This window comes from Amborella trichopoda, chromosome 2 (assembly GCF_054954075.1).
Source record: "Amborella trichopoda isolate Santa Cruz 75 chromosome 2, AtrichopodaSantaCruz75HAP2 v2.0, whole genome shotgun sequence".
NCBI lineage: Eukaryota > Viridiplantae > Streptophyta > Magnoliopsida > Amborellales > Amborellaceae > Amborella > Amborella trichopoda.
Genome location: NC_142337.1, coordinates 19975842 through 19991986, shown reverse-complemented (window position 1 = coordinate 19991986; position 16145 = coordinate 19975842).

Sequence of the window (16145 nt, the reverse complement as noted above, 5' to 3'; positions counted from 1 at the left end):
AGGCATGGGATTACTTTGGTGTGCAGCCAAATCCCTCCACCTTGCAATGAACTAATCAACAGGCTCATCTGGGCCTTAGGTCAACATGAGAAGCTCGATAGGTTGAACTTCTCTTTCAACCTCATAGAAGCGCTTGTAGAACAAATGCTCCATTTCTTCTCAGGTCTGGACTGAGTTTGGGGGAGACGAGCATACCACTTGAATGTCGGCCCGTTAACAGTCTCGACACACTAACGGAGAAGAAGGCTCCCATCAGCTGCCGTCTCTTGACATGTCGAATAGAAATGGGAAATTTGCTGATGGGGGGAGCTCATGCCATTGAAAAGCGGGAGTTTCCCCTTTTGGTAATTAGTGGGAAATAGGAGCTGATCAATATAGGAGGGATAGGGCTTTTGATAGATCTGACGAGGGGTGACCATACCATCAATGTCAGGTTGAGAGATCTGACGAGGGGAGGAATGGTCATGTGAAGGAGGTGGTTGCCTCAGGACCGGCTTGACTGGATGAGGAGAATTGGTACCCTGGCTGGATGAGTTCCCAGGGGGCCGAGTACCTTCCATGAGCTCGATCTTGTCCATCATTCTACGCATCATGTCTTCAAACCGGTTCATTCGATCCTCCTGGTTATCATTAGGGTTGTCGATGACCATTACACTGACCCTCTCCTTAAGGAAATCGGTCCCTTATGTGGTTAGCATCTTGTGTGCCTTCTGGACTGGCTGTGGTAGGTTGGTAACAAGGGTTCAGTACACCCTGACTGAACTCGATCCTTACATGTTGATCGGTTCAAGACCGATTCGCGATGGTCTTGGGACTGCGGGGGCTGCAAGATTGGGTCATCTTCTATGACGCTGATAACCATACAGGGCTCTGGTCCTTCTACCTCAGGTTCTGCTCTAGGCTGGAGGAGGTGGAAGGGATTTTCTTCTTGGAGGTCAACATGTTTTCTTGCCCCGAGCTACTTGGGTTCTTCCCTTGACGCTATTTGTATGCTTGGTCATGTTTGGCTCGCAGGAAGGGAAGGGACTGCCTTTCGGCTGCCCCAAGCAATGGGACCGGCCACTGACTTGCCGGTGGCAGGGTGCATGTGGTGTGCGGTGGCTAGTCTACCACCCATGCAAGGTGCTTTGGTGGAGGGTCCACCAATGCTAGAAGATGGGGAGTGAGGGATATTTGAGTCCCTCCTCACACTAATCTAGGTAAGAACCTGAGAGCGTGAAACTCTCAGACGGAAGGTTGGAAACGAGGTTTGAGGAACCTGTCCCTGAGAGAAGTTCACGAGTGTGGGGATCATAAAATCCCCAACTCGGATGAACGGGTTAAACAACCCGTAAGACATGTGCGTGTTAATAAGCAGGAAAACAAAAGAAACGAAAGGCCAAACAAGAACAACTCGACAATGGGGTAGCGTGTCTCCAGTAGAGTCGCTACGCTAGTTAGGTACCTCAATCTAGCCTCCAGGTCGAATTGACCTGGTAGCACAGTTTCGGGTTCAAGATGGAACCAGGACCTAAGACCGCTCTCTCGTGAACCATGTGAAGAAGACACGGGCAGGAATATCAACTAGTTAAAGAGGAATTCGGTTCGCAAGGCCGGACTCACCTTACGTAGGTCAGTGACACGCTCGGGCTAACTCATGTGGGCGCCCTCTTAGATCATGTTGGAATGCCCCCTAGCCTGTGGCTTGTTCGAAATCGCCTCCTTTGACCTGTTTTCTTCTTACCTGCAAAACACAAGCACACATTAGAGTACAGACAAGTGGGTTTGAGGACCCCACCTTATCATGGGGTGAACACACACACGCATGTGTGCTCTAGGAGAAGTGAAAGAAATAACATAAAAGAGTCCATGTCAATTCGACAGCCTTATGGCGACTCCTTGACGAGGGTCTTTTAATAAGGTCTTATAATAAATAAAGAAATAAAGGGGTGAGATAGAGAAAATGATGGAGAAAAGAAAGAAGAGTTCGAAGGCTAGTATGTCTTTCAACTAGTCCTTCAGAGAAAAGTGGGACAAAGATTGGTCTGAATTTCACCTAATTCTTCAAAAGCAAAGAGCAAAAATATTTACATAGAGAAAAAGAAGAGGAAGAATGGGAGAAGTAATGAAAGTCAACTTGGCTCTCGCTGAATCTTCTAAAGACAGAGGGAAAGGGAGGAAAGAGAATGAAGATGTTTAACCCGATGGCTAGATGGGTGCAATGGCAAGAATAGCACGACAACTGATCTGGCGTGGCAGCTACACGGGCATGGTAACTAGACCAGCACAACGGCTAAATTACTCAACGACAAGACTGGTGCATCGAGTAATTTGGCACAGTGGCTGGTCTTGTGCAGCAGCTAGACAGAACGGTAACTAGACCGGCACAACGGCTAAACTACTCGACCACAAGACTAGAACGACGACTGTCCTGAAGCAGTGACTAATCTGGCGCGGCAGCTCGACGGGCACGGTAACTTGACCGGCACAACAGCTAAACTACTCAACGTCAAGACTGAAACAACATCACAAGGCTCAGTCAATCCTTTGGTCAAAACAAGCAAAAAGAGAAAGAGTAAAAAGAAGATTATGCTCAACAGTGTGTGATACCGTGTAGGGTAGAAAGTGGGAACGAATAAAGGTCGCGCTTGACGATGCTTACTGTCGCACGAGACAGAGAGAAGAGAGAAGAGAGGACATCAAGCTCGACAGTGTGCACTGCCGTGTGCATCAGACAGAGAGAGAAGGGGAATGTCATGCTTGACAGTATGCACTACCACGCATCGCAGACAGAAAGAAGAGGACGTCACATTTGACGTTTACACTGTCGTGCGCCACTGACTGACAGACTGAGAGAGAGAAGGGAACGTCGCGCTCGACAGTATGTACTACTAAACGTAACAAATTGAGAGAGAAAAGAAAGTCACGCTCGGCATTTTCACTGTTGTGCCCAACAAACAGAGAGGGAAGAGACCGTCATGCTTGGTAGTACGCACTGCTGCACGCGACAGATTGAGAGCGAAAAGAAAGTCTCGCTCGGCACTTGCACTGTCGTGCGCAACGAACACAAAGAGAAGAGAACATCACGCACGACAGTACGCACTGCCGCATACGACACTGAGAAAGAGAAGAAAATCATGCTCAGCATTTGCACTGACGTGCGCAACAAACAGAGAGATAAGAGAATGTCACGCTCAGTGGTAGGCATTGTCGCACGCGACACTGAGAGAGAGGAGAAAGTCACACTCGGGATTTACACTGTCGTGTGCAACAAACAGAGAGAGAAGAGAACGTACTCTCAGCAATATGTACTGTTGCACGCAACAGACTGAGAGGAACTTGAAACGACAAGGAAGCAGAGAGAAAAAAAGAAAGAGAAGAGAAGCGAAATGAAAGAAGAAAGAGAGGAAAGGAAAAAGAGAAGAAAGAAAAGAAAAACGAGGGAGAAAAAGAAAGGAAAGAAGAAGAAGAGAGAGAAAGAAGAAAGAGAAAGAAGAGAGAGAAAGAAGAGAGAGGAAAAAAAGAGAACGAAGAAAGAGAAAGAAGAGAAAGAAAGCAGAGAGAAAGAAGAAAAGAAAGAAGAGAGAAAGAAGAGAGAGAAAGAAGAGAGAAAAAAGAGAGGATAGAGAAAGTTATCTTACGCCCAAGGGTACCACCTAAAGTCTTCTCTTTCCTTTCTCTCTTTCTCCAAGACGTGACCCAAAACTCAAATGAAGAAATGTAATTTTTATTGCTGAATGAAGAGTCTATTACATGAGGTGCGTGCTTGTTTATATAGAAGTGGAGCCCAAACATGGATGTACAATCAAAATTTGACTTAATTGCTAAAAATTAACAATTAAGTGAATTAAAGAAATTTTAAGAAAATGGGGCAAAATGATCATTTTGCCCCTACACCAACAATCCATGAAATTCCAATTGAGTCCCTACTGTGCCCAAGAACTCTTGCGTTCTTCCCAGGTTAGGTTGAGGTTTTTCCGATCTCTGTTCGATCGAAAGATGATTATTTTCTTGATCGGATCAGGAAGACGGTCGTTTTGATACCACTTTTTAGCCACGGATCGGGTCTTTGGGCCATGATCACGAAGTACGAAAATCACGAGAAATGTGCGGTCTTTGTTTAAAGACTATACCCATTTCTCAGTGTTTTTCAATGATTTCTTTGTTGAATATCGACGAGAAAGTCATCATGAGCGCTTGGTGACGAACATGGCTTGATTTGGTGCTCGAACAACCATTTTCCATTTTTGATCTTTTGGTCGGAATTTGGTTTTCGGTGACCAAAAAGTGCAGCAAATTTGTACTTTTCGTGCGTCGAATCTGACCATTCATCATCTGCGAGGTTCGTCTCTGATGAAGCCCCGAACCTTGTGCTCGTAATGGGTTTAATTTTGGGTCGACCCGACATGCGACCGCCATGATGTGGCCACTCGATGTGCTCCTGCTGAAAAACCTACAACTTTGTGTTGAATCGCGATCTTCTCTCGTATTTTTCTCCCCTCTCGGGCCACTACATGCGGCGTGCCACATATCAAAATGCTCGAGTCAACGAGATGCATACATTCATAAAATTTGAACTTGATCCGGGTGAGGAAGAGAGAGATACGGCCTTTCAAAGTTGATCTCGAAACCCATGAACCAAGTTTCCATTAGTGGAAACTGGTTCACTGAGGTGCACGATAATAGTGTGTGACCTACCCATTTCAGGTAAATTGGCCATAACTTAGTCCAAGAATGTCTGATCAAGCTGAAACTGGGTCCCTAGGGGTTTCTGACATTATAAATCCAATAGCATATATATATATATATATATATATATATATATATATATATATATATATATATATATATATATATATATATATATATATATATATATATATATATATATATATATATATATATATATATATATATATATATATATATATATATATATGTGGTCCCATGGTCGTTTGACGCTCCGGTGATAGGGTTATAGTAATAAGGTCCATTTCAGGGTGATAAAGGCTGCTTTTCTGGGAACTATTTATGCGTGTGCACTGCCTTAAACTCATCGAATTGCGACAAAACTTGGCATGTGTTCTTAAAAGACTTTTATCAATGTTATTGGACCTTTTTGGGTCATTCTGAGACTGTTGAAAATTTCTCTCAAGGATTAGGGCATATTACCCTACGGCTTCCATAGTCTGTAGGAATTTTGGTACCTGCGGACCTAGGTCGCATATTAATTTTCTCTTTATTCACAACGGGGATGCAAGTGTTAAAAAATATCCTTAAACACCGGCCCTTATGCCACCTTTAAAATTCTTCAGCCCCTATGCCACCTCTAAAATTCTCTGGCCCCTGTGCCACCTCTAAATTTTCAGCCCTTGTTCCACCTTTTTAAAATTCCCAACATCAATCACCGACATTTAAGGTGGAGTCTCCTCAACAAAGAGATCGCCTCAAAGCCCCTCCCTATTAAGCCCAGACTTTTCAAGACAGGCCAATTAAAAGCCCCCGACAGGACCAGATAGGATGGGAATCAAAGAGGTACTCTGCTTGTCAAAACAAACCCACCACTAAGAGTTTTTGTTGGTCATGAATACTAGCACGTCTTAGTAAGCATTCGTCAGATGAACTTCGACGATAAAGTTTTCATTCTGAATGTTGCACTTCTCGCTTCTCTCGAAGCGGAACATCCATCGGGGTAAGTTGTTGTATGTCATTTTTTACGTACTTGCACCTCCCACACCAAGGAGAGAGCCTGCAACAGCCTGGTCTTGCTGGTACACAAGACACCAGCATGCCAGAGTTGTGTCGTAAAATAAAGCCTCGAGCATACGACCTGGGTACGGTGCCATCACACCAAGGAAGGACCTTACAACTATATCCCTATTCTAGCAGCTCCAAAACTATACTAGACCACCACCATCGCATTCAGAATGTCGAAAAACCCCCGAGGACCGAAATGGGTCTACACCCAGGTGGCCTCGCAATAGGCAGGTTTCACACTAGCATGGTACAACTTTACCAAACCAGTCCCCAAGCATGAAGACTGTGACATTGTGTTTCATGAGCAGCTTCAAGGACCCATGATGCCCTCCGCTGAAACTAGGAAAAGCCCAGATCCAGATATATTCTTGATCATGCTAGCCTCGTCATTTTGACCTAAGGCATGCACTGTGGCACAACTTAGAGTCAATTTTCTCCTAGAAAGAAGGTGCTTGCAAAACCAGAAAAAACCAGGGTTTAAGAAGAAGGAGCCACGAATCCAGTGTAGTACAACTCGACATCCACGAATCGGATCACCAAGGGGACGAGTTCAATGCAACCACCTCATAAAGAGCTGCAAACTGGTACAACTCTTGCATTTAATCCAAGGTTCGATGGATGCAAGTGTCCAAGTCACATAAGAAGTTAATCCGCTCAGTTGCTGGAATCCCTTTTTTCGGCGACCTCCCAAATTAGGCAAAAATGAAAACAAGAACCAAGTCAGCCCAAACTTGGTGCAAAATGACTGTGACTGTCTCCTCTCTCGTTTGCAAGTGGAGCAAGAGTTAGAACATCGCAAGTCGAACTGTATTGGCGAGCAAAGTTCACGAATCTGGCCAGACTTCCACCCCGTGGGAAAAAGGCCACCCTAGCTCTATTAAAGGGCATCAAAATGTTCCGAATCGTAAGGACATTGAAGATATGCTGACAAATCATTTGAACTATTGTCACAAACAAATCATCTAAACCTTCGTCACAAACTATAGAATACACTTTCAAGATCTGGCCATGGTAGAATAACCTCCATGCCGGGACGGTTTCATCATTGGCGAAAAAGATCTCGGGGACATTTTGGTAGCTGTGCCTAATTTTGGGATTTATTCCTAACTTCTTAAATTGTAATTAAGCTTTTTTTTTTAGCGTTCACCCATGTTTGGTGAATCCTCTATATAAGAAAGCTTAAGTCACTTGTAGAAAAAACTTTTAATGGGAGGAGGGATTACTGTGCGTAATACAGAGGCATTGCGCTTGTATTTTACTTGTATACTTCTAATCCTGCTGAGAGGAGAGAGGGAATTTTGAGAGAGAGAAAAATGCCCCTGAGCACGCGGGCACCTAGAGACCCCAAACGCGTGGACACATCTTCTCCCATTACTCCTTCACCCGTCGTCTGCCCATGTAGCACCCTGTTTCCACGAAACATACGTGAACCCGAGTGGACCCATGGGCTCTGACCCCCAGGTTCCCTTACATCCTCCTACCTGCCAGCCCCCTCGAGAGAACAGCCACTAAGAGGGACAGTCAAATACCATCTCATTCACCAACAAGAGAGAGAGAGAGAGAGAGAGAGAGCTGAGAGACGTTGTGAGCCTGACAAGAGTCCCTGTCCAAATCGCACTGAAAAACAATCAGAGAGCTTCTTAATTGTTCTAAGAGGGTTAACCACCCAGGCGTGTCCCTCGAACCCCAAGTAGTGAGGCAAGCGCCCCGAAGCGCCCTCTCGCTGTTGAAAATCTCTCTCGTTGTTGGTACCTATCCGCTCACAGGAGCCCCCATGCCCGTGCACCCCACACTGGTGCTCTCCCCCACGTCAGCACGTGAGCGACCCTGTAATTTTTCGAGAGAGGGTTCTCTCTGAGAACCTGGTCCGATCAATGTGATGCCCGGGAAGAAGAGATCTCATAGTAGGCTTTGGTGGCTGAGAACTGTCTGAAGAAAGGAGGGACTGACTTGTCATCGCTGAAGGCATCCTTCTATCTCGAGCCCTGCCCTAGGGGCTGGTTCGTGCTTGCAAGGAAGGAGTGGAGAGGATGGTGCTCGAGGGGAACTTATTTGAGTACCATGTAGTGAGTGGCTTTGGGACAGTTGGGGGAGCGGCAGATGTCTGTTTCCCCTTCCTGTTGACAACATCCTTGGACCTGCAGGTGTGTACAAAATCCATAGTAGTGTTTGGGGAGGTTCTAGGTCCAACCTCTCGTGAAACAGGGGGCTGAGTATTTGCAATACTTGCCCGTTTAGTTTATAAGGCCTTAGGGCCTCCAGGATGCACGTACATTTGTTTGTGAGACCTTTGATTATCTCGAAATTCGGGTGCTTGTTTGGTCACAACCTTTGGGCTACCCCGAGCTGAATGGTTAACATGCATGGTATTGGTGGCATTGAAACCACCTATGTAGCATCGGGGTTAGAAGAAATCCGAAGTAGTTGAGGAGAGTGAGGTGGGCTGTTGCCTCCCCCATCTCGTCACAATGACGGTTGGACCGCCAGAGATGACGTATGTGTATGTGTGCACGGCGGGTGCAGGGCCGCGTGGTCTAGCATAGAAATTGCCAGAGTGTGGTGTGCATAGGGATGCATCAACGCTAGCAACACAGGTGGGATTACCATTTAGTTACCTGCAAAGATGATGGTCTTATTGGGGCCCACCGAGTGAAGAGGAGTATTGGTGCAAGGAATACGTTGAAGCTTACGACAGGAAGGGTGTCCGCCAGTGATAGGGTGCTTATGCCGATGGGTGGCGGAAGTGCCATCCATGCAATTGACTTCAATGGGTTTCCTTTTGATGTTGAAGGAGGAGGGGTCAGAATGTCCATTGTTTGAAGACATTTTTTGTCACCTTGGTCCTTGTTGCGGAAGAAAGAGGAAGCAGGTCAATAAAGCCATGACATACAGTGGAATTCTTGATAGTCTCAGAATTTCCCCAGAATGGGTAGAAATCTTCCTAAGCACTTTAAAAGGAAACTTGCCAAGTTTCATCGTAATCAAACATATCTAAGGCAATGCAAATAAAAAACCAATTTCATAAATCAGCCTCTAGCCCTGAAATGGACCCTATAACTAGAACTATATTTTCGGTGAGTCAAACTGCTGTGGGGACTACAGTTATTAAATCCAGCATGGTCGAAAAACCCTATGGGTCAAGTTTCAGCTTAATCGGGTACTCCAAGACAAAGTTATAGGTAAAATACCGAAAAGGGGTACGTCGCACACTATTCCCATGTGGCCTCCCAGCACCAAAGCACCATTAAGGGTGGCTGTTTTGACAGTTTTAAGCAGTGACTTTCGAGGTCTATATCTCATTCATTCCGAGACGGATCATGCTCAAATTTTATGAGCGAGTTCGTCTCGTCAAGATGAGAGTTTTGATATGTGAAATGCCACGTGACAATGCTCGAGCAGGAAGAAAAGCTTGAGAGAAGATGCTGATCTGTGAAGAAAGTTACAGGAAAATCAGCAGCGACACGCCTCGCTCAAGCAGCTAAATGACGGCGCTCGCATATCGGATTGACATAAGACAAGTTCCATCACATGCATAAGGTCTAGAGATATCTCTGGTCTGAATCCTGTACATGATGAATGGACAGATTTAACACACGAGCATGTCGAAGTGAGTACAAATTCTGATGCTGGAATTCCAGATTCTGGCTAAAACTCCAAAGTTGCAAAATCTTCGTCCGAACATGAAATCGAGTTGCGTTTGTTGCTACGCAATCATGATGGCATGCTTAGTATGATCCATTGAAGAAATCACAAAGAAACATCAAGAAACGAGCACACTATCGATCCAAAGTTTTCAAGATTCATTCAAATTTTAAGTTGCATGATTAAGGCTTAAAAACACGATCCATGGATCGAAGTTGGTATCAAATCGATCGCCATGACAATCCCTACAAGAAAAAAATCATCTTTTGATCAAACGGGCACCAGAGCAACCTCAGGTCATCCATGACGGATCACGCACATTCTAGGGCAGCATTAGGGACTGTTTTGAAATTTCAGATAGTGTTAGGCAAGGGTAAAATAGTCATTTTACACATATTTTTAGATTTATTTTAATTCAAAATAATTGTAATTATCATCAATTGAGAGTGTTTTTGGGCATCAACCCATGTTTGGGCCATTTTCTATAAATACATGCTAAACCTAATTGTAAAAGGTTAGAAAGTTCTTCTTTGATTCCCCTTCAATTGATCAATAAATTTTGTGCTTTTGCGTTGAGTTCGTGAGTACGCCTTGGAGAGAGAGAGAGAGTGGAGAGAGAGAAGAAAAGGGTCGGTACGCTTTAATAAGGTAATTTTCTCTCTCCTCCTCTCGTCTCTCTTTCTCCCTTCTCCTCTCATCTCTATCTCTTTTCTTTCTTTCTTCTTTTCTCGTATTTTCTCTCCTCTTCTCTGTGAGCACACACAACTGTGACAAAGCCGTGTAGGTCATCTTCTTCCTTCTCTCTCTAACCCACACGGCAATCGCAACGTTGTGTGTATCCAATTCTCTTTCTCCTTCCTCTCTTTCTTCTTCTTCTCGATCTTTTTTTCTGTTCTTCTCTGATTGAATGTGCATGGCGATGGCAGCACCATGCACGAACCTCTCTCTCTCTTCTTCTCCTTCTCACACACAGCGATGACAATGCCATGTGCGTCTTCTTCTTTTTCTCACACACGACGATGGCAATGCCATGTGCGTCTTCTTTTCTCTTCTTCTCTTTCTCACACAAGATGATGCCAATGTTGTGTGCATTCTTCTCTCTCTTCTTCTCTATCTCACACACGGCGATGGCAATGCAGCGTGTGTTCTCTTCTCTCTATTTTCTCTATCTCACGGTGATGGCAACGATGTGTGTATTCTTTTCTCGCTTATTCTCTTTCTTACACATGGCGATGGCAACGTCTTGTGTGTCTTCTTTTCTCTTCTTCTATATCTCACACACGGCGATGGCAACGCCGTGTGCATCTTCTTTTCTCTTCTTCTCTTTCGCACACACGTTGATGGCAACGCCGAGTGTGTCTTCTTTTCTCTTCTTCTCTTTCTCACACATGGCGATAGCAACACCATGTACGTTTTTGTCTCTCTTCTTCTCAGTCTCACTCACACAGCGATAGCAACGTCGTGTGTATTTTCTTCTCTCTTTTTCTCTTTCTCACACACGGTGATAGCAATGTCGTGTGCGTTTTCTTCTCTCTTCTTCTCAATCTCACACATACGGCGTTAACAACACAGTGTGCGTTTTCTTCTCTTCTTCTCAGTCTCACACATACGACGACAGCAACACCATGTGCATTTTCTTCTCTCTTCTTCCCTGTCTCACACACATGGCGATAACGATGTCGTGTGCATTTTCTTCTCTCTTCACTATCTCACACACACGGTGATGCCAATGCCGTATGCGTTTCCATTCCTCTCTTCTTCTTCTTCCTCTTCTTCTTCCTCTTCTCCTTCTTTCTTCTTTGTCTCTCTCTGTCTGAACACGCATGGCGTTGCCAAATCTCTTTCTCTACTTTCTTTTCTCTGCTTTGTCTTTCTCTCTTCTCCCTCTGATACCCATGGTGGTGGCAGCATTGTGCATACCTCTCTTCTTACTCTTTCCTTCCTACATCCGTGGCGGTGGTAGCGTTGTGTGTATCTCTTTCCTCTCCTCTTTCCTTATTTTTCTTTTCTCTTTCCTAATATCTTTCTCTCTCTTTCCTTCTTTCTCCTCCAGCTCTTTCTTAATTTCTCCCCTCATTTTCTTTTGCCATCTCTTCTTTCCTTTCTTCTCTCCTCACTTTCCTTTGCCATCTCTTCTTTCCTTTCTTCTCTCCTCCTTTCCTTTGCTATCTCTTCTTTTCTTTTTTCTCTCTCTACTTTCCTTTCCTCTTCCTCTTTCTTAAAATCCACTTTCCTCCATCATGGATGGCGAAAGTCCATCGTTATCCTTGTTTTTCCTCTCTCTTCTCTTCTCTTCTCTTCTCTCTCTTCTTTCCCTCCCTTATTTTCTCTCTCCTTTTCCTCTTCTTCATCTTCCCTTGCCTCTCACTCTTCTTTTCTCTCCTTTCCTTTCTCTCTCTTCTTTTCCCTCTCTTCTCTTCTCTCTCTCTCTTTCTCTCTCTATTGTTCTCATCCCTTATCTCCCTCTTTCTTCTTCTCTTTCCTTTCTCATTTGACCAAGGGACAAGTCTAGCACTATCATGGTAGTCTCGTCGTCGACCAATATTGTTGTCGTATCGGTCTAAGTTACCGTACCCGCCGTGCTACCACGTTGAACTAGTCGTTGTGTCAGGCTGATCGGTGTTGGTGTTTTGTCGTCGAGTAGTACTGCCATCGTGCCTGTCTATTTACCGTGTCCGTCTTCCTATCACATCAAGTCAATCATCATGCCCATCTAGCCAATGTGCTAGGCTAGTTACTCAGTCAAGTGCCTCTTTCTTTTCTTCTTCTTCCCTCTTCTTTCTTTCCCCAACCCTCATCTCATCATCTCTTCTCTTTTCTCCTTGGAATGTGCACGCCTTGTGTACATTTACCCAAAGACAAGGTGGGGTCACTCGGCCCACTTGTCTTGTAAAATTAACCATGTGTGTGTGATTGCAGAAACAGAAGAATGCATGCTAAGCGAGGCAATTTCAAACCAGTTGTAGGACTAGGGGGCTTTCTTCGTGATCTAAGAGGGCGCCGACGCGAGCCAGCCCGAGTAAGTCACGAACCTACCTTAAATTCCTCTCTCATCTGTTAGTATACCTGCCCTCGCTCCTGAGTGAAGTTCTCGAAAGAGCGATCTCAAAAGTCCCAGGTTCCCCCCAAACCCGAGACGCGTGCAGCTAGATCATCCTAATCCGAATGGCGAGATCGAGGCACCTAACCAACCGTGCCCGGAGTTTTCTTAGGTTGAACTAGGATAGCAGGGTCAGTCAGGTCATTTGGGTAGGATGTGGGTGAGGAAGGATCAATTGATCGACTCGCCACAGGTAAAGTCTCAAATAAGGGGATGTAGAAATCCCCAATCTAGAAAAAAGGAGGGATAATGGGATCCCATTGCAATTTTAGAGTGAGAAAGAAGGGAAGTTGTTACCTGAAATAGTTAGCCAACAATAGGGTGGCGTGTCCCCTGTGGAGTTGCCAGTTGGTTGAGGCTCGGTTCTCGCTTTAGTCCTCGCATGAATGAGGCATGCCCGGGGGGGCGGAAGACCCTCTCTCGAACAACCGCGAAGGGTCCACGCATGCAGGGCACCTGTGGGTGTGCGTGCTCGAGAAGTCCTGAATGCGAATAGGTACCAACAACGAAAGAGATTTTACGATGAGGGCATGCTTAGACACTTACCTTGCCGTTTGGGGTTCGAGGAACACACTCAGACAATTCGCCCTCTTAGAACAATCACGAAGCCCTCCAGCTGTCTGTCAGCACGGTTTGTATAGGAATTCTCTTCAAGCTTTCGAAGGATCTCTTCTCTGTCTCTCTCTTGCTTGTAGTTGCGATGGAGGCTTGATTATCCCTCCCCGTGACGATTCCCTCATAGAGGCAGACTGGCTAGTGGAAGGGTGCGAGAGAACCCGAAGGTTAGGACTCATTGGTTCACTCGGGACCGTGCATCTATTGCAGACGCAGGTTACTACACGGGGCAGATGACTTGTAGAAGAGAGGAAAGGGGGCTTGGGATGTGGCCGAGCTTAAGAGAGAAAGAGAATGGTCCACACACTCAGAGATATTTTCTCTCTCTGAGAAGGAAAGGGATTGTGCACTCAAGGGTATTTTCTCTCTCTTAAAGTTTTCTCTCTCCTCTCTGCCAGATTAAAGGTTCAGAAGCAAAAGGCAAGCGAAAACAAGCATTATGCCTTTTTTTTAATGATGAATAATCCACCCTTTTACAAATGACTTAAGCTTGTTCATATAGAGAACTCACCGAACTGGGGTGAATGCTTAAAAACTTAGCTTAATTACAATTAAAGAAATTAGAATAAAATCCTGAAAGTAGATACAGTGACCAAAATGCCCCTAAAAACTTTTATGTTAATGATAAACTATCCTTGCCTGAGGGTCCTTCCGCCATTGTCAGATCTTGAGAGCTTTTCTAGAGACTTGTAGTGATGGATCAATCTATTTGTTATTATATCCACAACGCTTGTTCGATTCTGAGCATTTTGATGCTTTTTAACATTCTATGGCAGCCTTTTCCCACAGGGTGGAAGTCCGACTAGATTTATGAACTTTGAACACCAATGTCATTCGACATGTGATGCTTTGAGTCTTTATCTTGTTTGCTTATGAAAGAGGAGACTGTCACAGTTGTTTTGCACCAAGTTTGGTCTATTTTGGTCTTCATTTGTAACATTTCCTAATTCGGGAGGTCACCTAGAAAGGGGATTCCGGTGACCGAGTAGACTTACTTTTCCTGTAACCTTGAGATTTGAGCTTATCGGACCTTGGATCAGGGACGACAGTTATACCATTTTGCAGTTCTTGGGGAGGTGGTTGCATTGAACTCGTTTTTACAATGATCCAATGCACATATCTCTAGCGGTGCTTCACGAGGTTTGAGACATCTTCTTCTTAAGACCCTGATTTTTTTGGTTTTGTTCTTACGTTCTTTATAGAATAAGTTTGAATCTGGTTCGTGCCACGGTGCATGCTGTAGGTCAAAATGATGGGGCTATCGTGATCTATAACATGTCCAAATTTGAGCTTTTTCTGGTTCTAGACGACGATGTTGTGGGTCCCTGAAGTCCCTCTCGAGATGTGATGTTGCAGTCTTCGTGATTGGGGATTGGTTCAATGAAACCGCACTGCGATAGTGTATAACCTACCCGTTTTGAGATAGTATGGGCGTAGACCCCTTTTGGGTGGTCCGATTGAGTCCAAATTTGGTCCTTGAGGATTTTTTGACGTTCTGAATGCAATGGAAGTGGTCTACAACTGTTCTGAAGCCACTAGCATAAGGCTATAGTTGTAAGGTCTTTCCTTGGCACGATAACACTCCTCCCAGGCTGTTTGGTTTGAGACGTATTTTGTGGTACAACTTTGGTCGGTCAATGTCTTGTGTATCAGCAGAACCTAGCTGTTACCGGCTCTCTCCTTATTCGTGTGGGAGATGTAAGTACATCAAAAATGACGTATAACACCATGATCTGGCCATTCTTTTTTTTGATCGACAAAACATTGGCCAGTCACTTTGAGTTTTTTACTTCCCCTATAAAATTTGCTATCTTAAGATTGTTCACCTCTTTCTCAATCTGGAATTCAAGATCAGCTCGAAACCTCCTTGATTTCTACTTGGCAAACTTAAAGGATGGGTCCATCCCCAACCTATGAACCACGACCTTGGGCTCAAGACCGGGCATCTCTTGATAATGCCAAGCAAAAACATCTCGACTGGCTCCCAGGAATGCGTTGTACTCCTCTTTCTCTTCAGGGGGCATAATAGCTAAGATGAAGTTTGGCCTTGGGTCAGCTTCATCACCCAAGGTTACTTCTTCCAAGTCATCAGTTGTGGGTTTCCCACCATCTTCCAAGACTTCTGGTACCTCTTCTATTTCTTCTTCATCAAAGGATAAAGAATCAAAAGCCAGCTCATCTACTTCAAGCACTTCAACCTTTTGTTCCATGTGCAATGATCCTTCTTTTATCTCCATTATTCATGAACCCTCAGGTTCTTGAGAAGTTTGGGTGACTTTTACTTCTTCTGGAGACTTCAGGGGAATAAACTCCTCAAGAATGGGTTCAAGGATAGATAGTGGCAGTTCTTGAGATACCGTCACATGAGAGATTTGGTCAGTCAAGAATGACTAGAGAGGCAACCCAGTATGCCCCAAATATCCAAGGCCTTACGTTCTAGTGAAGAGAGAGAAAGAGGGGGAAGGTTCAGACCCACCTGGAGTTCGAGTGAAGAGAGAGCAAGAGAGAAGGGAGAGAGAGAGGGATCGGACTTGCACTGGGTCTCGATGGAAGAGAGAGAGAAAGAAAGAGAAAGAGAATAGAGAAAGAAAGAGAGAAGAGAGAAGAGAGTGTGTGAGAGGAGAGATAGCGGACCTAGAATGGGCTTGAACCTAGGTGAGCCTTCAAGTGTCTCTTTGCATGCACTTTAGATAGAGGTATTGGTCCTTGTGGGTTAAAGCAAAGGCTTAGGCTTTAGGTGTATGGGCTTAAGTGGGTTAGGGTAAGGTATGGTATTTGGAAACTAAGGTGTATAGATTAGGTTGGTATGCATGGAAGGTTTATGGTGTATAGATGCTAAGGTGTATTGGTGTAACTAAGGTGTATGGGATAAGGTAGGGTGTAGAAAAGCTAAGGTGTGGAGTACGGTAAGGTGTAAGAAAGCTAATGTAGTGTGTATTGGGAGTTAGAAGTCCTATGGTGTATGGGAGCTGGATTGTATGGGAGAGGATTGGGAGTTGGGAATCATAGGGAAGTTGGAATTTTGGGGTTCTAAGGAGTGAAAGGTTTCTAG